Here is a 25,045-nt window from a genome sequence, read left to right on the forward strand (position 1 = left end):
TTTAGATCAGTGGTCCTTAAGAAGGGATACTTTTGCTCTCCAGTGTACAGTTGGCAATATCTGGATTCTTTTTGGTTGTCACAAATGGCATCTAGTGGGTCGAGCCCAAGGATGCCTCTAAACATCCTACAACGCACAGGACAATCTCTCACAATAAAGAATTATCTTTTTTAAAATGTCAATAGTGCTGAAGTTGAAAAACTACAATAGATCAAGAATGATGTCCCACTGTCATATTCTCGAAACCCTTCTGTGTATAAGTTTTATATAAACACTTTACAAATTCTCTGCATCAGTGCTTGAGGAAACTATAAGCTCAGCAGTTTACTAGAGGGAGCTCATGGCTTCTACACATGCTTATGATTTTAGGCAGTAAGATTATTTATTTACTCACTTGACTTACTTGGTTCTTTTATTATAAAAATGTGTTTACAAAAACACTATATGTATTTACTTGCCAATCTTCAGTAGAAAGCTTGATTGGATGATTTGTTTGTTTGCTTTCTTGCTGGCTGATTCCACAGAGGCAAAGATTTGTCACAGTGTCCTACATACTAAATAGCATTTGAAGTTCAATGTGACCTTTATCAGTTAAAACTGACAGCACATTATTGAATGTCACACTACTGCTTAACATAATCACAAAAGTCTTACTTTTCAGTTTCTATTATCAAGTTGTATGGTCTCCAAGTAGAAATATTGCTATGTGCACCTATTAAACACTTTGAATATTTGATATAAACATAACTCATGTTTATATACAACTTTTTGTTTATTAAAACTTTTTGATAGCAAATTGAATCAAAATTATTTTCAAAAAGCTAGTCTTATTAACATTTAAAATGGTATAAGTATTCCCGTTAGTAAATATATATTCAAAGACTGACTCCACCTTACCATACTGTTTAGTCTCTATTTAAAAACATTCAGACAAAATAGTTTTAAGAGATTTGAGTTTTTTTAAATGCTTGCTTTTGATGGACACAGATGAAAACTATTTTTGAAGTAAACAATCATGTGTTGGGCATCTAATTCAGGTGCATTGTCATTAAATGCTGTGGAAATAAGAGGTCAGTTTATGTGATGAAATTCACTGACATATTTGAAGTCAGAAAGATTCAAATATTAAAGTGGACTTTATCTCCAAGACTTAGAGGTGCTTTCTTGACTAATTTACATTCACTAAGTTATGTTAGTTAAATTTTAAATTGACGTTTACTCAGATAATTATTTTAAACAAAACATGGGAAACAGCCTCATTTATGTCCTCTTCTTTAGCTTTCCACTTTCAAAGTTAGTATATATCATGCTAATTTTAGTAAACAATAAAGTATAATTTACAGTAAAATTTATAAAACATAGTTAGCTAGTGATATATTGAATTGAGTATTATTAAGCTTTGAATACATTTTCTAAACTCAATTGCTTCTCCCTATGTAGTTTCTCTCATAAGTTCTCAATATTTTTATTTAATATGAAGTTCAACATAATCTATAAGAGCTTATGAATTATTCCTATAATAGTCCAAATGCATTTTAGCAAGTGTCATAATATGAAGATGTATAATAAAAAAAATTGTCATTTCTGCACTCTTCCATCTTCACCTACCCTGCAGCCTTATATCAAATATAAAATTTTAAAAATCTGATGTATATCAGATTATATATATATATATATATATATACACACATACACACACACACATATAAAATTCTGTGTACACACAATCTCATATTTGTACTAACTGTACAATATTGTACTATGTCTTTGGATATTTCTTTTTGTCTAGTCCGTCACATTATTGTTTCTCATTTAAATGTAACCTCAAATCTGCAATTTATTTTTATTCAAAAATATACACTGAACAATCTCTAAGTAATGCATACATGGGTCTGCTCATTCCTTTTGCATCTCTAATTTGTGAGCATATACGTTATACACAGATGCTATTTCTTAACACAATCATAAACACACACATAAACACTTCATACAAATTTGTGCGTATATGCCCACATATACAAAATTTGATTTCTAACTCAGAAATTCTCTTGGTCTTTGCTTTATGTATCTTACATTGCAGTCTGATGTTTGTAGCTGAAGTTCCAGGCATGCTATTAGAATTCTAAAGCGAAGAATGGGAAGGCCGGGTACCAGCCCCGTCTGCTCCTTTTATCAGGAAGGGGAAGTTAAATAAGTCAATTGCAGCATCCTTCTGATTTCCTCCGTTCAGAGCTGTATCATGTGTAAAAGAGGCAGAGAAAGTGAACCTATCCACCCTCCAGCCTCTCTTACAAAGACAGAAAGGAAGAGGATGGCGGGCTTATATATTTGTTTAGCCAAAGAAAATTACCTTTCTTATCTCCCTATTTTGGAAAATTAGAATAGTACTCACTTGTTAGCATTCTTTAGCGTCTCAATTTTACAACAGCTCACTATTCATAATGATGGCGATGGTGATGATAATTATGCTAAGTGTTTATTTCAGACCATTGTGTGCTAAAAACAGTTTATATATCATTTAAACCACACATTCTTATTAATTAGATATTTGCATCCCATTTTTGGAGATGAACTATATGAGGCTCAGATATGGTAAACTTCTCACCAAATACACAGAATTAATAAATGAGAATAACTGTGATTCAGTTATTAGTTCATACTTAAGTTTTTGTAGGCCAAAGTACTCGTTTTGTGGAGGTATAAAGTGTTTTAAAAACAGCATTTGAGGCCTAGACATGTTAAATACTTCACCCACTCCACAGAGTAGGATCAACTGTGATTCAATTATCAGTTGATTTGGCTCCAAACACTTGGTAGCTGAAATGGGTAAAATGAATTAGCATTTTACAGTTAGTTCATCATTGACTTAATGCATACAATTTGTTCATTTGTATCATCTTTATTAACAGAATTGCCATATATTGATATGTATTGGTTGCAGTAATTATAACTGCAGGTTTCAATGCCGATGAATAACGTTGCTGAGTCATTATTCCTCAGTGTTAAAGGAGAAGCTATGGCCAATGTTGGATTAATTTTGATCTTTTAAAATGTAAATTTATTTTAGTAACATCAGAAGCTTCGACCAATGGCAATAAATTGCACCACAGATAGATCTGACATCAAAAACAGAGTAGCATTTAGAATTTGGTTAAACCAAGATCTTCAACACTTCCACCATTCCCATTTGTAATATTAATCACAGTAATAAGAATATTTCTAATGAATTTCTTTCCCTGCTTTCTTTGATAATGATTCTAGTTTAAAATGTAAAAAACAGAGAATTCCAGCTATAACTTTTAACACTTTTAAAAGTCATCACGTCTCCTCCTTTGTTGAAAAGATTCTGAATTTGAGATCAATCTTTATATGTATTTGCACTGATTATCCTCTCTGAAGGCTCTCTAATGTACAGCCTAAGTTAATTTATCATACAAAATCTAATCAAAACACTATGTTGATATGGGTTTTTATTGTTATACAGCTATGGAAGCTTAAATGAACATTTCCAAGGCAAATATTTGTACCACCTCATGTCGTTCTTTGGAATGATTCCAAGGTCAGTAGACTATTTTTTATTGGGGTAACCACATTCCGGTAAGGGGTGTTTTATTTGCTTCTAGGAACAACAAATGGGGGAGAAAGAGAGAGAGGAAATTGTCTTTTCTTTTAAAAATTACCTTTCAAAAATAATTTTGCAAGATTAAAAAATAATTCCAGAAGGCAATGATTATGTGCTTCCACATTGGTAGTGTCATGAACTTTAATAAGTAGAGAATCCAAGCAAAAGAACAACCTACTAGTATATACATACTTTCCAAGTAACCATCTCTAGCAGACTTGACAACCTTCCTCTGTAAGTAGTCAGATAGTAAATATTTTCATTAATGACAGCTCTATGGACTCTGCCTTTGTGATGCAAAAACAGCCATTGAGAATGGTTGTAATTGTGTTCTAGTAAAACTTTATTTAAAAAGTAGGCCAATGAGCCCTCGTTTGCCAACTTCTGAGGCAAATGATCTGCTTACACTCGCCTTCCATAAGGAGGCGCTGTTGTTGTTGGTAACACAGCAACTTGGATCAGAGCGTTAAATCGCTATGTCCCTGGGGATTAACTGTGGCTCTATCAATGTTTATTGATTGATTTCAAGCATCTAGCTTCTTTTAACTGCCTGAACTCTTCTATGTGCCTGTTTCTCTTTAGTAGTGTTTCTCAACTGCCTTTTCAGAGGGAAATTTTTTATTGAAAGAGAAAGAGGTACAAAGCAAGTTGAAAAGGCACCCTTATTCTTCCTCAAGGTCATCACATGTAACAGCTATTTGGGCCCAGAAGCAAAGCATATCCCTTTCTTGCCCTACGCTGTTCTGAACAAATCTGAAAGGGCCTTTATATTGTCCAATTTTCAGTTTCCCTTGAGTGAAATGGTGAGTTTGATATGGACTTTAAAGTATTTTGGAGCAAGATGATGACATTGATATGCACTTTAAAGTAGTTTTATGAGGATTAAATGAGACAACATCTAAAAGCTCCAAGCACAGTGTTTGGCTCAGAGTCTGCCCTTTTTATACATAAGTTTTTATTTTACATCTTCTTGATTTTCCTAACTTAAGCATTATTATCTCTCCACAACTTTAAAAATATTTTAAATTTGGTCTACATGAACATGTTTGCATTTTCTTGTTTTCTTTATTTTATCCTTTAATTACGCATTCATTTAAATATACTTAGTGTGTACTGTACTCAAATATATAACAATATTTTATGCTAATCTGATTTTCCACCTTAGTATGCTTATTTATATATTTACCTTAAATTTAATAGCATTTCTTTAGCTAATTTCAATCTTTGACATGATTTTGAAAAAATATTCTCCTTTGGATTTTTAGTTATCAGTTGTATCAAGAAATAATATATAGAAATACATATAATTTAAAATGAAAGAGTAAAAATGATAAAGAAATCTTAAAGTTCATCTTTCCCATATTCCCATTTTTTAAACAAGAAAATCACAAAACTCAACAAATTGTTTCCACCAAGGCAGCAGATAGAGTTAAAATTATAGCTCAATATGTTGGCTATAAGGCAGTAATGTTTTTACATCTGCCCATACAGTGATAAGTTTTGCTATTTAAAAAATATGATTCTTCTCTCCTAAATATCTGAAATAACAGACATTAACGCAGGAAAAAAAAGTGTTAAAATACAGTTCAGTTTCTACTTATATTAGGAATGGATATGTCTTTCTTATCCAATATTCCTTTAATTTGCTAAATTTTATCTGATGGTTCTCAAGACGAATATGGTTTGTGAGTTGTTGGTGATAATAGAGGTTAACTATGTATGACCTCTTGCTTCTAAACCTATTTTCTCATTTCAAAATCTCTTCCTCAGAGGTTTTCATTTTAAAGAAATGAAAAAAATGTATTATCACAGAACAGACATTTCCAATGCCCTTAATCCTCAGTATGACACATAACTTTGTTGATCCTGTAGGATTTTTTCTGAGAAATTACTTTTTTTTTTTTTTTAAATGAGGAGTCAGACACAGTTAAAATTTCAGTGTATCCAAGTCCTCCTTGAGGCTTGAAGGATGCATGTAATTATGCTAATGGACCATCAAGTTCCCATTGCTAAGGAAAAGCTTGAGAGATATCTCAGGCAGGAGTAAGTTGACCTCTCCAGAATAAAAAATGAGGATTTTTTTTCTCATATTTCCCAAAGTAATTAACAAGGTTGGCAAAACTCACAAATTTGATTTAAACCAAATGATACAGTAAATTCTACTCCAGTAAATCGTCATATGTTCTTTAACAGGATGGGATATATTGTTTGTATGCTCTAGCGGGTAATATAAAGGAGAGCAGCATATGGTGTCTTGCTAGAAATATTCCCTAGTGAGCTTCAATAATAGCCAACAGAGTGGGCAGAGGTTATTTATTGCAATATCAAACATTTAAGGACTACCCTTTCTAGCTGCAAGGTAGCACAGAGAAGATTTGAAATCTGTCTATGCGTCATTTTATCTGCTATATAAAACATTGCCAGTTCATTATGCTAAAAGTAGTCAGTTTTTTTGTTTGTTTGTTTGATTGTTTTGTTTCCAAATAAGAAGAGTTAAGGACAAAGTCACTTTGTAAATCACTGGTTGATGGTGGGAAATGTGGATAATAAAAGCTATGTTTTTCATTATACACCACCTGAGTGTCCTTAGACGCAGAGACAACTAATCAGAGAACAGAATTGAGGTGGATTAAGAAAGATTATTTATGATTCAATTTCATCTATTCTATCAATAAATATTCTGTTTATATACTATGTCAACCAACAACAGTGTTTACCTCCTATATGCATGATTAAAGTTCAAGTAACCACAGTGGGTAGTCACCGACTGGTGGAGAATAGGCCCTTCCTTAAGAGCTTAGTCTAATAGTAGGAAAATAAATCCATAAATTACAATAGTGTGCCTAAATTTTTATAAACTCAGAGGTGAGAAAGAGTATGTTTATTTGAAAACTGAGATGAGAGGCCTTTGAGCTTGGATTGCACATAAGCTCCAAAGGCAGTTAGAGGCCAAGACTAAATTTATTGTCAACTTTGAAAAGATGGGTATCTATTGTAAAGGGACAATGTTAGTAACAACATTGTCCTTTTCCCACACCATCTTTAACCTATGTGATAATTTTCAATGGTGGGACAAAGCACAAATTATGCCAAATTTTAGACCTACTATAATTTAATTTACATTAAGGAGGTTATATTGAATTAAGTTCAGATCTTATTAATTTGCAGGATCTTAATATCCATAGCTCTCTCTCTTATTACCTCCTAAAGAAGCAATGTGGAGGTGGAAGGCATTTTAGCTAATATGTCTCCATAACCAGAACACTAAAGAGTGGATTAGCTCCAGAAATAAACAGATCCAAATGTACAACACCATAAACATTTTAGGATTGGTAAAGTAAGCCATGCAGTCTACTGTTTTCATTGTTGACTTTTTGGGTGATAGTCAATACTGCACTCTAGTTATAATCACTTCATGATGCAGTGGTGCTCGTTATTAAAAATTAGGAATGTTCTGGAGAAGGTTATTTTTTAAAGTTGCAGAAGTTTGTATTATATTTATAGGTTATTTTAAAATAGAAAACAAATCAAATCCAAATCAATGTATTTATTAATATATAATTTTTGTAAAAAAGGTTTGCTGACTTAGGAAAAATTACACTTTCTATCCATAGTTCTATAGTAAATGTTTCCAGCCTCATCCGGTTGCTCAGTGGTTAGAGCATTAGCCTGCTAACTGAAGGGTTCTGGGTTCAATTCCCTCTAAGGGCACCTGCCTCAGTTGCAGGCTCAGTCCCCAGCCCTGGTCGTGGTGAATGGAGAGGCAACCAGTCAATGTGTCTCTCATACATCTATATTTCTCTCTCTCCCTTCCACTCTGAAAAGCAATGGAAAAAATATCCTCGGGTGAGGACTGAAAAAAGGTAAATGTTTCCATTATCTTTTTAAAGTATTCATTCAGTTAAGCCTCACTTCTTGGCAACAACTTTCAGAAGAATGAATTATTATCCCAATTTTATAAATAAGAAAATTGAGACACAGCAACATTAAGAAACCCAGACATCCCTTAAGCAGGATTCAAACCCAGGTTTTGCTCCTGGTTTGAGGTTCAAAATCAGCATAGTATTCTTTTGTGTGAATCCTACATTTGATGCTGAATTTGTCCACCTAAAATAATGGTAGTATTTTCCCCTTTAATTCATTTCTAGTCTTTCTTTACAATCAACTACTGAACCAGTCTAAATTTATTTTAATGTTTGGTGTGAGATAAAAATGGAACTTCTAAGCCCATTAGCTCTTGAGAGAGCTTTGTCTTCTGTATACATATACATACATATGTACCTAGACATGTAAATCTCCATGCAGATTCGATTTTCGGATACTTCCCATATAATCTTTCCCTAAACTTCTTTCTCCCTAATTAGCTGGTACTAATAAGTTCATTATACCCAGTAATATCTGTTTTAATAAATATTTTCTAAGGGTCTTTGATAGTATAATTCTACAACAAATTACTACTAAAACCACTGTTGGACTTGGTTATTAAACATATCAACTATTACTGTAATAATTTGTTCAATGTAGAGCGCAGAAGGACAAGGAGGCGCGAAAGAGGAATAGAAAACATGCAGCTGTAAGTATTCCTAAAACTCCTCCCTGCAACATACAAATTAAATAGCATTTCAGGACTTCATTGCAAATATGTCACTCACCTGTTTAATGAAAAATTTGTGTTATAACTGTAGAACTTAATGCTCAAATATTATAGCTGCCCATAACTGAACACATATTTTAAACTCTCTATAATATCAGGGACAATAATTGAGTCAGGTACAGTTCTTAAGTCAGGGGACAGTTCCCTCCCACCCTTCTGGGGTCTGGTTTGAGAGCCATTCATTTCCCTTGTGACATGACTGCTGAAATCACCAGGCAAGAAGAAGAGTAAAGGAAGCCATGGCAGGTTTAATACTATGCACTCAAATGTCCTTTCTTGCCTTTACCCTCAATTAATCCCGAATCTTGGGGGAGGTGACTTGGGAGGAGGTGTCATTGCTAACCCCAGAACTGTTTTTAGACCACCTGTCACCTTTCTAATAGCATTAATAGTAATGATAATTATTATAATACAACAGCTACCATTTACTAAGGCTTGCAGTGCTCATCTCTTCTACACACCACTTTTCATTTAACCCTCACAGTGGTTGAGTTAGGTATGATTACCACTATTTTACTAATGAGGACCCCAAGGCTTATCAAAATTAAGCAACTCATCCAAGGTCCCAAAGCAAGTAATTTGTAGTAAGAATTTAAATTCATGTTTGTCTGTCAATTAAGGCCGTGCCCTTCCCACTGTGTTATGCTACAGTGGCTGCAAATGCATTAAGCGGTGGGGGCTACGGCAGTGCTACTTCCTTTCATCGCTAATGTAACAAAAAACCCCCAAAGACATGTGAAAATAAGGACAGGCTTAGTGTCAGAAGTTGCTTACTGGTAATTTTCTTCTATTTCACTAAAAATGTTCAGATTTGCTTTAAAAAATACAATGCTTATGGAATTCTTATATGTCTGCTGAGTCAGGATGAAGCCGATTCATATAAAATATTAGTCTCATTTTGAAACTTATTTTTTAAATATAACTAAGCATTATTAATGGAGAACAAAAAGATAATTATTTCATAATTTTCCCAATAAACATTTCTACATGTATACTTATGTGATTAAAATAAGACACTACATTTGTGCCTTAAAATTTTAATTAGTTAATATTTAGAAAATAATTTTAATTCTGTGTTATGAAAGATGAGAGATTTAGATCTCAATCGCATGGTCTTTCACTTTCAATGGTTTGGGGACAATTCTGAGAGCAGAATGATGTTTTACCATTCAGACATGAGCTATAAATCCTTTGGGGGAGGAGTAATAGTAAAAGGGAAAGTGTCAATAAAAATAGAGTTGCCACTGAACTGATGAAAGCGAGTGCCTTGGGGGCGGGGGAACAGAAACAGAAATCATCTCTGTCCAGTGCTACATAGCAATTGACAGTTTTGGCTACAGGGATGTTCACAGATCATTTCACCTGTGGAATAGAAGCTGCATTATTGGACGTACATTCAAAGATACGGTGGTGTCGAATTATTTGATGAAACTTATTGCAAAGGATGATGCTGCCAAACAGATATGACTGTGGCCAGTAGAACTGAAATGAGTGCCCTTTCTGTGCTTGTTAGGAAATGAGAAAATGCTGTTAAAATTGCTATTGCCGATCAGAATGCGGCAGGGTGCAGCAGGGGTTTATGGTCCTGGAAGATGCCGTGTTACCCGCTGGAAGAGTGAATGTTTCTCAAGAGGCACAGCAGCGCAAAATGGGAGCAGAAACACCCGGGGGCAATGGCACCGGTGCTTGTGGGCGCCAGCGAGGCTGCGAGCTTCCTCTGAGCAACGGGGTGCTGCTGTGGGCTCGCAGCAGTGCACACTCCCTCCCTGCATGGTGATCAGGGGCTGCGAGCTTCCTCTGAGCAATGGGGTGCTGCTGTGGGCTCGCAGCAGTGCACACTCCCTCCCTGCATGGTGATTAGGGGCTGCGAGCTTCCTCTGAGCAATGGGGTGCTGCTGTGGGCTCGCAGCAGTGCACACTCCCTCCCTGCATGGTGATCAGGGGCTGCGAGCTTCCTCTGAGCAATGGGGTGCTGCTGTGGGCTCGCAGCAGTGCACACTCCCTCCCTGCATGGTGATTTGGGGCTGAGAGCTTCCTCTGAGCAATGGGGTGTTGCCGTGGGCTCGCAGCAGTGCACACTCCCTCCCTGCATGGTGATCAGGGCCCGCTCCAGGCTGCATCCTCTGCCACCGAGACCAGATTTAAAGGGTGCCGCCTCGCCCTGCCAGTGTGGCTCAGCTGGCTGCAGCACCTGCCCGCACCCCAGAGGCAGCTGACCCGGCCTGGTGCGTGCGGGGCGCTGCCTGAGGCCCGGGCCCCAGTGAGGAGGGGTGCGGGAGGCCCAGGGCACCCAGGCGGCCGCCACAGAGCTCCCTCTCGGCCGCAGGGGGCTGCAGAAACAGGCCAGCCGGGGACCAAGCCTGCTGCTGTGCGAGGAGGTGCAGAAAGATGTAAGCAAGAGAGACTGGGGTAGAATCCTTTTACAGAAAAGGGAAACAAATCCTTAACAAGGGCAGAATTTACCACAGGGGTCTTCCTTTATTTCTCTCTTCTCACACATCTTCCAAAAGAATCCTGAAAATATATGTGTCCTCAAATTTATCTCCTAACTTTAGGATGACATCTCAAATTTTTATTGTAAGCGCTTAAATAATTACTCAAATAAATTATAAAATTTAATTAGGAGTAAAGTTAGCATTTGCAAATTAAGCTGACTTTACATTCCTCCTACACAGTTAGCACTAGAAAGTTTTCATGCAGAGGAAGGTCAAAATTGGACGCTGGATTCTGGATTTCAGAGACAGTAAAACCCGTCACAAGCAGGGACCCACAATTATATAGGCAATCAAAACTTCAATGATGGCGTGTCTCTGAAAGAAACACTCAAAAGGGAAAGCGCTCTCAAGTAAAAGCTTTGAACGTTTTTCAATCATATACTCAATGTCATTGAATCACAAAGGACAGTGTTGCTGGAAAGGCTGCCAAAGCCTAAGCTGCTATTTCTGAGTTTCTCAACGCAAAAGAGAAGCGGATTAGAGTGCGCACTTTTCCACCCTATACTGACAATGTGGGCCAGAAATAATAATCACGTAGGAGGAACAACATCAACAACCATAACTTCTCCTTTCTCAACTTCGAGATCAATATTTTAAAAATCTTTCAATACAGATATTATTTTAACTTTATAAAAGAGAAATAGTTCTTCCCTGAAAGGATATAGCTAAGTAAATGTCTATATTTAATGTTTATGTTAAAATGCATAGACATATGTAAAATACACTAAGATATTTTATGAATAAAGGAAACCTAATATGCACTACTACATGACATAATCTATAAAGGTTTCAATTTGTTTATTTATTTTGCTTAAACATACATAATAGTACATTTATGTGCCAACATTTTGCTAGAGGTCAAAGGGTTCACTGGTTCACCATATGGGTTCACTGGTTGATTTTTCTGGTTAAACCACCCCCTCCCCCCATAGCTCCACTGAGTTTTCCTCAAGTACGCTGGAAGTTTAAAAGCTTGCAAAATAATGAGAAGGACAAAGCCTTCTGGAGCCTAATGAATTTTTCCTAATCTATTTTTCCAAACATATTGCATAAAATGTCAAAAATTTAAAAATTAATGTGTAATATGCACCTCTGTAAATGTACCATATCCTGTTGACTTAAAAATTGTTGATATTTTGCCACATTTGCTCTAAGCTATTCAACCATGCTTCCAGTCATATTTTTAGCTATTACTAATAGGGTTCCAATGAATAAATTTGGGTAAGTTTTGGTTTCCCAAAGAGTGCTGTGAGTGTATCTTTTAATGAAATCTGTTGAGCATTATTTTTCCTGAAAAATAAATTACAGAGAAATTTATTAAGAGAATATTTACCAAAAATATGTCAATGAGGACATGCTTCTAAGAACTGGTACAAAGTTTCTTTATTTACCTTAATTATAAAATTTAAAAGGCTCATTTATATAGTATTGTAGAAGCTTGCTTTGTCTATGAACAATTAAAAATTTAATACATTTGCTAAATATTTTTCTATATTCATAATGTTTATAGTATTATGAATAAATATTACTGGAGTCACTGAAAATCAAAGAAAGTAACACAATAAAACCCTTGTAGAGATTAATCAACATCTGTGATTAGTAACCTATGATTTACAAATTAATTCAAGGTTGGTGCTGCCTGACAAGTAGCAGAGAAACCATATGAGATAAAGTTCAAATATAATGTTTAATCAAATTTTTAAAATTCTATAACCAAATACCTTCTAAGTTTCACTTATTAATTTTTGGACATTTGTTAAACATTTATGTTTTACTTGTTAAATAAATAAAAACGAATAAAATTCTGTGCTTTCACATAACTATCATTTGTGACATTATTTTGTGTAATGCTCTTTGGGCAGTTTTAAAAACCTATATACAATTATGAAAGTTATAGTGATATTAGCAATGGAATATATTACCTGCATTGTTTACTAAAATACATATTTTCTTCTTCATAGACTTATATTTCTCTCCCATGTACATTTGTACTTTTATTTTGCATATTATAAAAATGTTCAAACCAAAACAAGTGGCATCTATGCATCTAAACATATATTTCCAGATATATTATTTAGTTGAAAGATTTCCTCAAGGAAGAGCTCATAATAAAGAGTACCTCTGTCATAAAACACTTCTCTTATAAGTGTAAAGCATCTTTAATTGTTCTTATCATAAAGCATCTATATCATTACTAATACACATGTTTAACTACTGGTTTATTGTGATTCTTCATTCTATTTTTTTTCCTTTATATAGTCATATATATTGACCAGGCCTATAGCAGTATTTCTTCTCTGGGAATTCTATTTCAGATAACTTTTAACTACAAAATCTGAGGGGTATCTAGTTGATATTTTTATTTTTATTTACATAGAATTTGTTGGCAATTATATTGGCTAAAACAATTCATACTGCAGTTCAAAATCCAATCAGTTTACAAATGTGTGAAAGCTTCCTGTACTCAAAACACTTACTTTAAACATGAGTTATATGGATGCTTATGACACAAGTCTTTAGTAAAAGATCTATTATTTTTCCAGAATAGCCTTATATATTAATTACGTAGGGCTTCAACTTTGAAAAAATATCTAACTTAAATTTGGTGCGCCTCACTTTTATTTCCTTCTCAGACAGTGAATTTGCTTTGGTGTGGTGCTATTTTTGAACCTTAAGAAATCATTCAAGTAAATACAAAACTATCATTAAGTTATAATTCCTAGGAATAAATCATTAATAATACAACAAGATTTACATTTCACATGGGAATTCATACATAGTTCAGAATCATTTAATTTTTCCCAATGAAAATTGCCAATTAGTGGTGGCAGTTTTTACAATTTAACAACTCATAAAATGAATTATATAATTATCCCCTTAATTAAATATTATATACTCAGTGTGATATTTGATAGCTTTTCCATATATCCAAAAATATGGCATGTATATGTTTCTATGATTTTTATGGGTTTTTAATATCCAAAGCATTTTTCTAAAAGCAACAGTGAAAACTACTTGTGGGACTGTTATCAGCATCCTATAGTCAAGAAAAACCTTCCAGGGGATACCAGAGCAGCATGAATTCAAAGCAAAAATTCAAGAAACGGAAGTGTTGTTATCATTGTGAGTGAAAAGAATGAAGTCCTAGTCCCAGGAAGAACACAGTTATACAAAGAAAAAATTTTATAGATTTTTCTCTCTGGAGAGGCAAGTGTCTTTTTGATAGTGTTCTCTCTGGGAATAAAGCTTAAAGTTTCTATAAAAGTAAGTACAACACTGCAAAAGATTATCTACTCTTATCATATTTGCAATTTATATAAGTAAACTAACTCTCTCTGTGTGGTGGCCCTATTTCTTGTGATTTTTAGTTTTGTTCTCTTCCTGGCTTTCGCATTATTTTGATAAAACACTATACATCTCTCAGGACCATTGCAAAATATATTTCAATGTTACGCTTAAGAAAATGGTAGTTATTCAGTGTTTTGTAAATCTCAAAGTGGAGACATTATACTCGATCAATATAGTGGTACCATGTACATAATGATTGTTTACTCATATTTGATAATTTTTTTGAACATTACTGTCAATGGAAGGTGCAGTAAAAGGTGTGACAGTTATTATACACATCTATATATCATAATTGTTATTATTCATTATCAGACTACATTGTTTCATATATAAAAAATAGGTCAAATATCTGACTTATAGAGAATTTTTTAGTAGATTCAACTGTCAATCAGGTTTTCAAAAATTCACTATGCCTTTGAATAGTATTTATTTGAAAACTGAGCCCCTAAACTTCTAAGAAAACATGGTTGGGTGAAGGAGATTGGGTTCTAAAGCCTCCAAAGGGAGTTTTTGTAACACACATGTAGCTTTGGAAGTTCAACAATAATAGCTCTTAATATATGCCAGACACCTTACAGTGAGCTTTACATATATTCTCAGTTTTACAATTTACAAAATGTTTTATTTAATCCCTCAAGAAAAACTTATGACACAGGTAATATTATCTCCATTTTGCAGATGAACAAAATGGAAAGGTTATCTTAAGATCATATGGTAGCAATTGTGAAAAGCAGAATCCACCCAAATTCATCTGATGGCATGAACCTTCACTTTAACTCTGCATTTGTGCACTCCTGAGTGTGTAGCTACTTAGTCAAAATTCTCCTACAAGATAGAACCAACAGGAGAGAGGGGGAGGGAGGAGAGAGAGAGAGGAGAGATTTATTACAAGATTGGCACATGTGATTGTAGAGACTGAAAATTCTGTGGCCTACTATCTGCAAGCTAGAAATTTAAGAGAGCTGGCTCCACTTCTACTCAGAAGGCCTTGAAACCAGGAGAGCTGGTGGCATAAGTCTGTCTAGGGGCAGAAGATAGATGCCACAGCTCATCTTCAGGGCACAGTGACTTCCTCCTTCAGCCTTTTTGTTCTATTGAGGCCCTCAACAGATTGGGTCATGTCCACCCACTTCAGGGAGAGCAATCTGCTTTACTCAATCTACTAATTCAAGTACTAATCGATCCAGAAACGCCCTCACGGCACACCCAGAAATAATGGCGACCAGACCACCCAGTCAAGTCGACACACGCAATGAACATCACAGTGGCTGACCGTTAACCCATGAAGACATAGTTACCTGTTTTCATTCTTTAAAAAATATAACAATTGTGTCAGGAAAAGCATACAAAAATATCATTGACCAGAAAAATACGACAGTGTACCCTCTCAGATATAGATTCGGATGCACTCCTGCAAACAGGAAGACTAGCTTAAGCTTTAGTAACAGGGGAATCTAGGAAATTAACCTCTTCATGCCTTTTTATTCTTACTCTAAGAGAAAGAGGCTAAAGAATGAGGCTTTTGTGAAGGTGTGTATTATATTCCTATAAACTTTTAAAATCTAACCTCTTAATTCATGAGAACAAAATCAACGACACAAAGACATCCAATTAATTTTTAGGCTGTGTAGATTTTTCAGCTAAAACAATACAAAAATGTGAATTCTGTTAGGACTTTCTGAGAATCTAGAGAAATGAGGTGCATAACTGAGGAAAACCCATGAAATTATAAGTACAAAATTTATAAATGAGCATTCACAGATTCCTAAATCTGAATCTCAGGTTCCTTACAGGTAAAAGTGTTTAGACAGTACTGACAGAGAGCTGTGATCCTTCGGTGGCAGTTTTACAATCTAATCACGATGGGTTGGTACTCTCAAGTAACTTCATAGTTGACAGGGTCTTGCCAACAGTATCAAGACTGGCCAGAGATGATCATTAAGGAAAACATCCAGTAGAGATCTTAAAATCTACTCAACATAGATTTTAATTTTTAGATTTTTTTTCCTCTTTTTTATTAATTTTTCAATTGCAGTTTGCATTCAGTACTATTCTGTATTAGTTTCAGATGTACAGCAAAGTGACTGGAAAATAATGCGCTTCATATTGTGGTCCTCCCAGTGCTTCAGGCACCCACCTGGCCCCATGCCTAGTTACCTTGATAGTATTGGCTATGTTCCCTATGCTGTAACCTAAATCTACATCTCTGTGGCTATTCTGCAGCTATCAATTTATGCTGCTTAATCCCCTCATCTTTTCACCCAACCCTCAGCCCCCTTCCCTTCTGACAGCTGTCAGTCTGTTCTCTGTTTCTGTGAGTCACTTTCTATTTTGTTTTGTTTTTTTGTTATTAGATTCCACATATAAGTGAAATCATAGGGTATTTGCCCTTCTCTGACTGGCTTATTTCACTGAGCATAAGACCCTCAAGGTCCACCCATGCTGTCATTTTTTTTTAATACTCACCCAAGGATATGTCTTCATTGGTTTCAGAGAGAGGGGAAAGGGAAGAGTGGGAGGTACCTTGATCAGTTGTCTCCTATACATGCCCCAGCTGAGGACCAACACACAGAGGAAGAGGTGCTGTAACCTACCTGCTGTATGTGCCCTGACGGGGAATCAAACCTGCAGTCTGCTGGTGTACGGGCCGACGCTCCAGCCCACTGAGCCACCCAGCCAGGCCCACCCATGCTGTCTTTAATGTAAAATGTATTCATAATCTATGACCAGTATTTTAATATCTTATTTTTCTAACTATAACTATAACCCTAAGTTCTATCTATTAAAAAATTTTGCATCATAAACATTTAGAAGCTTTAAGAATGAAATGAAAATACCCTAAATACTTATATCTGGAAACATTCTTTGGAGATTTTCAACATAAATGAAAAATTTAATGAACTTACCATCTTTGGGGTAACATCCCTCCCCTGCTCTAAGAAACGTACTCTCACATTGTGAGTTTAAAAAGTGTCAGTTCATTGATGGGTGTCTGCCATTTACATATTCAATGATTACAACTTAACATTAACCTTCATAATCTTGGAAGTTAATTGTCATTATCCTTTGCTGAGATGTACAGAATGGTGAATAAAACGAAAATAATAAAAAATGTCACATATTATTAATGCCCAAGTTACAGTGTTTTATATAGTGATATAAATCTGAAACGTAGGCAATAGCTTCTTTAAGTAATATGGGAAATACAAGAAGTACCAGACTGAAAGCTGGAGACCCAGCAAAGTCAGTGGTGTTAATCCAGTCTTAGTCCAAATGTCTGAAAACCAGGGGAGCTGATGGTACCAATCTCATCTAAGGTTAGGAGAAGACCAAGCTCAAGGAGGCAGACAGGAAGGGAATGAATGCTCTCTTCCTCTGCGTATTGTTCTATTTATGCTCTCACAAGATTGGATGAAGCCCACCCACATTTTGTAAATCAATCTGCTTTACTGAGCCCACCAATTTAAATGGTAATCTCATCTGGAAACACTTCCAAAGACATACACCAAGAAATAATGTTTGACATAGGCATTCAGTCAAGTTGACATATAAAATTAACCATCACAAGTCCACTTCTTGCCAATTTGGCACACTTACACATACCTTTAAACCATACTTAATTTCCAAATAAAGAGAATAATAGTAAATGTTTTGTAAGCCACAGACAAAAGTTTAATCTCCTCATATAGGTTTTTTCAGTGAATGAAGTTAAAGTATCCATTTTTCAATTTTACTATCTCTTGCATCTAGTAAAATGTGATTTGTAGGATTGTGCCAGGCTATTTTATGTATACATGTAATTCTGTTCAATTCACTTATTTCTAAAGTATAGTCCAAAAATTTTATTTAAATTTTTTACTCTGTGAATCTAACCCCCAGTATTAAACTATATGAAAAATGTGAAACAAATCAAGTTCCCATGTATTTTATCTTGAAATTGTTTTTCATATGGTAAAAAATTCTAAATTTGTGAATCATTTAAGAGTATTTCCTTGTCTGTAGTATCTGCATATACATTAAAAATAAATGCTGTGATTTATTTATGAATGTAATTTCCTAGGTCGTTACAAATACACATATTTTGCTCAATTAATGCGCCATAAAATCTTGATGTGTTAAAATTAACACCTTCTGCAACAGCCCAAGAACAAAGCTAAAGTTTGTTCAAAACTAAATATTTGGTTAGAAATGGCACTTCGAAATAAATATTTCTACACTATTACAATATGCAATTTCTTAACAGGTTTTACACATGAGAAATAAAGAATTTAATTTTTTAGTCAGTTTTAAATACCTTGTACTAGATAATACATAGTATTAGAATACTCATTAAAAATAAAGCTTCTAAGGTCAGTTGTATAAAGTTCAGTTCATTATTCATATTTGTTCATATTGCTATCACTAAGTGTAACTTGACAATAACAACTCTTTTCCTATTTATACTCTTTTAGATGTACTATAAAATTATTTTATTTTTTGAAACATATCTATTTATGGTGTTTCAGGAGACAAGATAACAACATTCAGTCTATTTTAGACTTTTCTTTCAAAATACTCATGGTAGCTTTTAATTTAGATGGTTTGTAAACCAGGTTTCTATTCTGATTTACTATTAAGCTATTAGCAGAACTCATTTAATTTTCAGAATAAAGGATAGAAACATACTCTGAGTCAATTTTTTGGGAGCTCCTTAAATCAAACCAGTCTTAGATTCTATAAGGCCTGATGATACGTTTAATTACACTACAGGTTTATATGGTTCTTAACATCATGAACCCATGAAAGAACATCTGGTTTGCTATACTAAAATCATATTTTTATTTCTCATTTCTTCTGTAATGGAGGTGATTTAATGGTGGCGGTTTTTACTTTTATACTGATGGACTACTTTACCTTGTCATATGATACACCATATGGTGTCTAGGTGACAATGATGCAATATTTTAAAAAACACACAAATGGTGACAAGCTTATTGATTTAATATCAGGCATCTTAGATTAGTCAGCATGGACGCTTTTGTAGAGCTCACCTTTCTGTCAACTTGATTTCTGTTGACATTACTTTCTCTCTTCTTTCAGATATCTAATCATCTTCATCCACCAATGTGGCAGAGAACCTTGGGATTTAGTGACAGCTTCCACCTGATTTCCTTTATATATGTAAGTAGCACAAGCATCACATTAATATATTTTTGAAAGTTCTAAAACAAAACAAACAATTCAATTAAAAAGAAAACCTTTAAATTCTTCATTACTACCTTCTTATTTTTTGATACTTGCTATTTAATAACCTAGTAAATTTACTTAAAATTTGTTCCATATCAAGTAGTGTTTTGGCTTTGATCCAGAATATTATATCCATTATTATAACAATAGATTAAACATTTTGATTTCTAATTGTATTTAGAACACCTAATCCCATAACCTAACGTGTGAAATAAGTTTTAGTTATCATTTCAATACAATAACTTGTGCATTATATTGGTTTCACTTTTCCTTTGAAAAACTTCTATTAATGTCCTTTGTGCATCTTAAATCAGATTATTTGGTATAGCCATATAAAAAAACAATATGAAGATTCCCCACAAAAAATAAAAAATAAAACTATAATCTAGCAGTCCCCCATCTGGGTGTATATCCAAAGAAAATTAAGATCTCTAAAAGATATCCTCACTCCCATGTTCATATTCCACAATCACCAGTATATGGAATCAAACTAAATGTCCATTGACAGATGAGTGGATAAAGAAAGGCAAATACTGCATGATCCAGAAAGTGGAATGGTGGTTACCAGGGGCTGAGGAGAGGGGGAATCTGAAAGATGTTGACCAGAGGTTACAAAGTTGATTATGTAAGATTCTAATGTACAACAGTGTCACTCTAGTTAACAATTCTGTATTGTATACTTGTTAAGAAGATAGATCTTCAGCATTTTCCCCCTATCCACACATACAAACAAAAAAATCATGGTAACTATGTGAGGTGATGGATATGTTAAGTAGCCTGAATATAGTGATTTTTTCACAATGTATACATATATAAAATCATCAAGTTGTACACCTTAAATATGTGCGATTTATAATTTTCATAAACCTCAATAAAACTGGAAAATAAACTAGTAATAATTCAAGCCTAATTTCCAAAATTAAAACACCTCATTTACAAATATAACATGGATCACATCAGTATAAATTGTTTTCTCATATTATGATGGTTTGAAAAAAATTACCTGTGGTTTGTCTGATTTAATATTTTATACTGATGGACTACTTTACCTTGTCATATGATACACCATATGGTGCCTAGGTGACACTGATGCAATAGTTTTTAAAAAATGAATGGTGATTCATTTTTACCATTTGTTAATTTACTAAAAACAAAAAACAAAAAAGACACCCTGATTTCTGATTTATTCAGATTTATTAATTATATTTATTGATTTTATGTTTTGTATTTCTAGAATTTCTATTTATCTTTGTCATTTCTTCCTAGCGATTTGCTTAGCTTACTATTTCTTCTGTTGGGAATTAAAGTGTGTGTGTGTGTGTGTGTGTGTGTGTGTGTGTGTGTGTTTAATTCATATAAATTGAGGTGGTTAATTTCATATGTCAACTTGACTATGTCATGGCATCCAGATACTGATCAAACATGATTCTAGATGTTTCTGTGCAGGTATTTTTGATGACACTAACATTTAAGTCAGTAGGTTTTGAGTAAAGCAGGTTACCTTTCATAATGTGGTTAGGCTTCATCCTATCAGTTGGAGGCCTTAATAGAAAAAAAAAGAGATTACCTCTCTGGAAGGAGAGAAACTTCTGCCAGCTGACTCTCTTGTGACTCACCTACAGTATCAACTCTTCTCTGGATCTCAGTCTGCTGGTCTACCTTGCAGATGTTAGCTGTGGTAACCTCCACATCTGCATGGGCCAAATCCTTAAAATAAACACCCCCCCCCCCCCCATCTATAAATATGCATATCTTATTGATTCTATTTCTCTTTAAGGCTTTACGTTTCTTTTTGGTCCCTGTTTTAATGCATGTCATGGAGGCTAATATGTAATGTTCACATTATCTTTATCTTAAAATAAATCATTTAATGTCCACTTGTATTTCCCTATTTACTCAACATATTTTTGTTGGAAGGATTGTTTTAAAAATTTTATGTGGAAGGATTTTTTTGTTTTGTTATCAAATTTACATTGGTTTACAAAATATATGTAAACTACACACATTGTATATTTAATGCCACCCTGCTGCCGGGAACATCACTGCTGCCTCAAGAAGCTACACACAAAGACCACATACTGCATTACTGCAAAACAACAGTGACAGAAAGCAGATCAGCGGTTACCAGGGCCAGTAGTGAGGGAATGGAATTGGCTGCCAATAGTGTGAAGGAGCTTTTTAGAGTGATGAAAATGTTCTATATCATGATTATGGTGGTGGTTATACTACATGTGTTAAAATTAATTTTACACTTAACATGTGTGAATTTTATTCAATTATTTTCTCCATCCTGATTTAACATAAAGCTTTCCCCAGAAAAAGAGAATTGCTTAAATAATATTTTTATACTGCAGCGAAACTCTCTTCTCATTTTTATTCATCCAAGAAACCAACTGAATACTAAGTCTAACAATGATTTTGCTAGGCCCTGGGGCATATTACTGAATAAAATATGCTACATCCTCACAAGGACCTAGAATCCTCTCCTTTACCATTAAATTTCAATGGCTCTAGGAAAAAAAGCTCTGAGTCCAGAAACCAATTCCTTCTCCAGCAAAGCATTTATCTTTCACTTCTGTACATGATGAGTTGATAGAATAAAAATAAGGAGGAAAGGATTTGTGAATAAAAACAGAAAAAAAAACACACACAAAAAGAAATAGTATTTGTGTGTGTGTGTGAGACAGAGAGAAAAAGAGGGAAAGAGGGGTAGAGACAGGGAGAGACTGAGGACTTAAGAGAAACTTGAGATGATTGAGCAAAAAGAACAAGAACAGGACAAATTGTCAGTGGAGCGCTAGGATTTACGTGGAGGTTAGAGTGTAGGGTGATATGTGTCTCTAGTAACAAAAATCAAGTTAAGTTATTAGCTGAATTTTTAATATAGAAGAGTGTATATTCCTTCAGAATTTGCCTCATTTTAAATGTTTTCTTAAGTGATTAATGATTTGTAATTACATCTCTGTGTTTCCAAACCAAAATTTAAAAATGAATAAATTACTTTCAAAAAATTCCCACTATAAATATTGCATATGCAACATATAAGGGAGACCATGGGAAGTGTGATCTCAAACAGGAACACAACTAGAGATTAAACAGTTACTTCATAAAGTAAGTCTTATACTATAGACATGTAGAAGGAGAGATTGTGTTCAGATGCATTTGAAAAGGTTTCTTATAGGAAGTATCGTGTGGAGAAAATCTTTAATATGAGTTTGCGGGATGTATATCTATATGCATATGAGACACTTTAATAATTTTGAAAGGGAATATAGTGGGAAATAATACCTTCTATGGACAAGAAAATATGGCATAATAAAACATACATAAAGAGTATAATGTTTAACTGAATTACAATTGACTGTTTTTTAAAAGTCCTAGAAATTTTTGTTTGGTAAGAAAAGATAAAAATGCTGCCAGACTGAACAGGAATTTATTTTTCTCTGCTTATTTGCAATATCATCTACCTTTTGGTAACTTTTTTGATCTTGACCAGCAGGTTTCTTTGCATCAAGACCCACAGTGACAACACTGCAATATTTTCTTTACCAGGGTCCAGCAACGTTAGTCATTTAATCCATGTGTGATCACTTGATAGGGAATCCCTCCTGAAGTCCATTGCTGGGAAGATATATCTCCAATATACAGGTAATAAAATGAACTTTTCATGATACTTTATTACCTAACTAGATATGTAGTGTTAAAAATCAAACCAAGTTCTCATAAGTGAGAAAGTCTGATGACTTACCATTTATGCAGTTTCAAGCAGCCTGGATATCTTGTGTTGGATAACTCTCTGAAAAATATTTCCTAGAATTCAACAGAGGTACTCAGAATTAAAGTGTGAAAGTCAGTGGAGGTACTCAGAGTGAACATGGGAAATGTTCTACCCAGGACACTCAGATGTGACTGAATAGGTGAGTGAGTCATAATTATCGTTTCCCTTCCTACCTACATTATTGCCTCTGTACCTTCTGGAGCTCATGGGCTTTCTCTGGGTCTTGAGGTTCTCCTTGAGGTACAGAGCAATGCAGTGATTTGCCCCAGTGGCTTCAATTACAATTTGCCATAAGATTATGTGGGATTCATTCCAAATTTACTAACTCTTAAAAGCCTTTGCTGGTAAGACTAGGGTATTCTGGGTTTATGAAAACATGGGTCATTGGAAATTTATGCCCTCGGAGAAGATTCTTCAGTTTAGAATATTTTTCCTGCTTATTTCTAACTCAAAAGGTACTCAATCACTGTCTTATTACTGCTGGATCCTGCTATTTGCCTAAGCTCCATGAAAATAAAGATAAATCTGCACCAATAAGCTTACCTTCTAAGGTAATGCATTAAAAGTCCATTTTCTTGGAAACACCCTTAATGAGTGATATCAATTGATAGAAATTTAGTCACTGTGGAAATATAGTGAGGCAAGTTATTTAGGACAGGTGGTTAAAAACAAACAAACCAGAAAACAGAAAACTTTTCTCTATTTGATAGGCCCAGGTAATATAGTGCAGCAGCTCCCCCCTCCCCTTCCCCCCCCCCCCCCCCCCCCGGTCCACCCAGGACAGGTGATTTTTTCCAAAGTTCCTGAAAATATAGCATGGACAGCTGTCATCCTGCCTTATATAGACTCTAAACATAATCCATCTGGAACAAATGAAATAGTTTCTGTCGGTGGCATTGAGAAGAAACATATATATAGTTATAATGGCATATAAATAACTTTCAATATTACCTTTCGGTTTCAAATGCTAGTCAGCATAAATGTAAATGAGCAGGCTTTCAAGCAAATCATGTTGCAGTGATTTTTCTGCATGTTACTCACTTACAAAATATTAATGAGATGAAAATGTACATGAAAGGAAGTTTCTGATTAAAAAAAAGCATGGTTTGCACAGCCTAAGACTTATCAAAAAATAATTACTAAAAAATTAAATAACTTAAAAGAGTTTTAAAATGAAAAGCTCTCAAAATGAAATGTCTAAAATAGTATTGAAGTTTACAATATATTTATATCAAATATATACAAAAATATTTTATTTGTAGCCCAAATTAATTGTTTCACTGTGTATATCTAAATTATGAACAGTAAATGTTGCACATGTACATGGTTACCTTCATGTTCAGAGTAATCTGCTAATTCTGAAGAGAAAAACAATTTTAAGAATGAAGATGACTCATGCATATGCATATTATTAATCATATTGTAAACTTTCAATCATGTATAAGAGTTGAGATTTTATTTAGGGGGAGCAAAGTGTACAGAAAAATATAGTGAATGTGCTCTGGCCAGTGCTACACCGAAAGGTCACGGATTTGATTCCTGGTCAGGGCACATACCCAGGCTATGAGTTCAATCCCTGTTTGGGGTGCGTACAAGAGGCAACTGATTGATGTTTCTCTCTCACATCAATGCTTCCCCCCCCCTCAAATCCATAATAAAAAAATAAAACAAAAACGTATCCTCTGGTGAGGATTGAAATATATCACAGACATGGAAATATGGAACAGATTGACAGATCTCAGGGGGAAGGTGGGAAGGGTGATAGAGATTAACCAAAGAATTTATAAGCATATATGAACAACCCATGGACACAGACAATGGATAGGTGGGGGCCTGGGGAGGGGTGGGAGATGGGAGGAGGGGGTAAATAGGGGAAATGGGGGACATCTGTAATACTCTCAACAATAAAAAAAATAAAAACA

At 34.5% G+C, this 25,045-nt stretch overlaps 1 pseudogene; it reads left to right on the plus strand.

Moving 5' to 3' along the window:
- Positions 1 to 10,320: 10,320 nt before the first annotated feature.
- LOC148092938 (ATP synthase F(0) complex subunit C1, mitochondrial pseudogene) overlaps positions 10,321 to 25,045 on the plus strand; it is an 85,359-nt pseudogene continuing 70,634 nt past the window's right edge.

The sequence above is a fragment of the Miniopterus natalensis genome, chromosome 6 (genome assembly GCF_054644295.1).
Source record: "Miniopterus natalensis isolate mMinNat1 chromosome 6, mMinNat1.hap1, whole genome shotgun sequence".
Classification (NCBI taxonomy): domain Eukaryota; kingdom Metazoa; phylum Chordata; class Mammalia; order Chiroptera; family Miniopteridae; genus Miniopterus; species Miniopterus natalensis.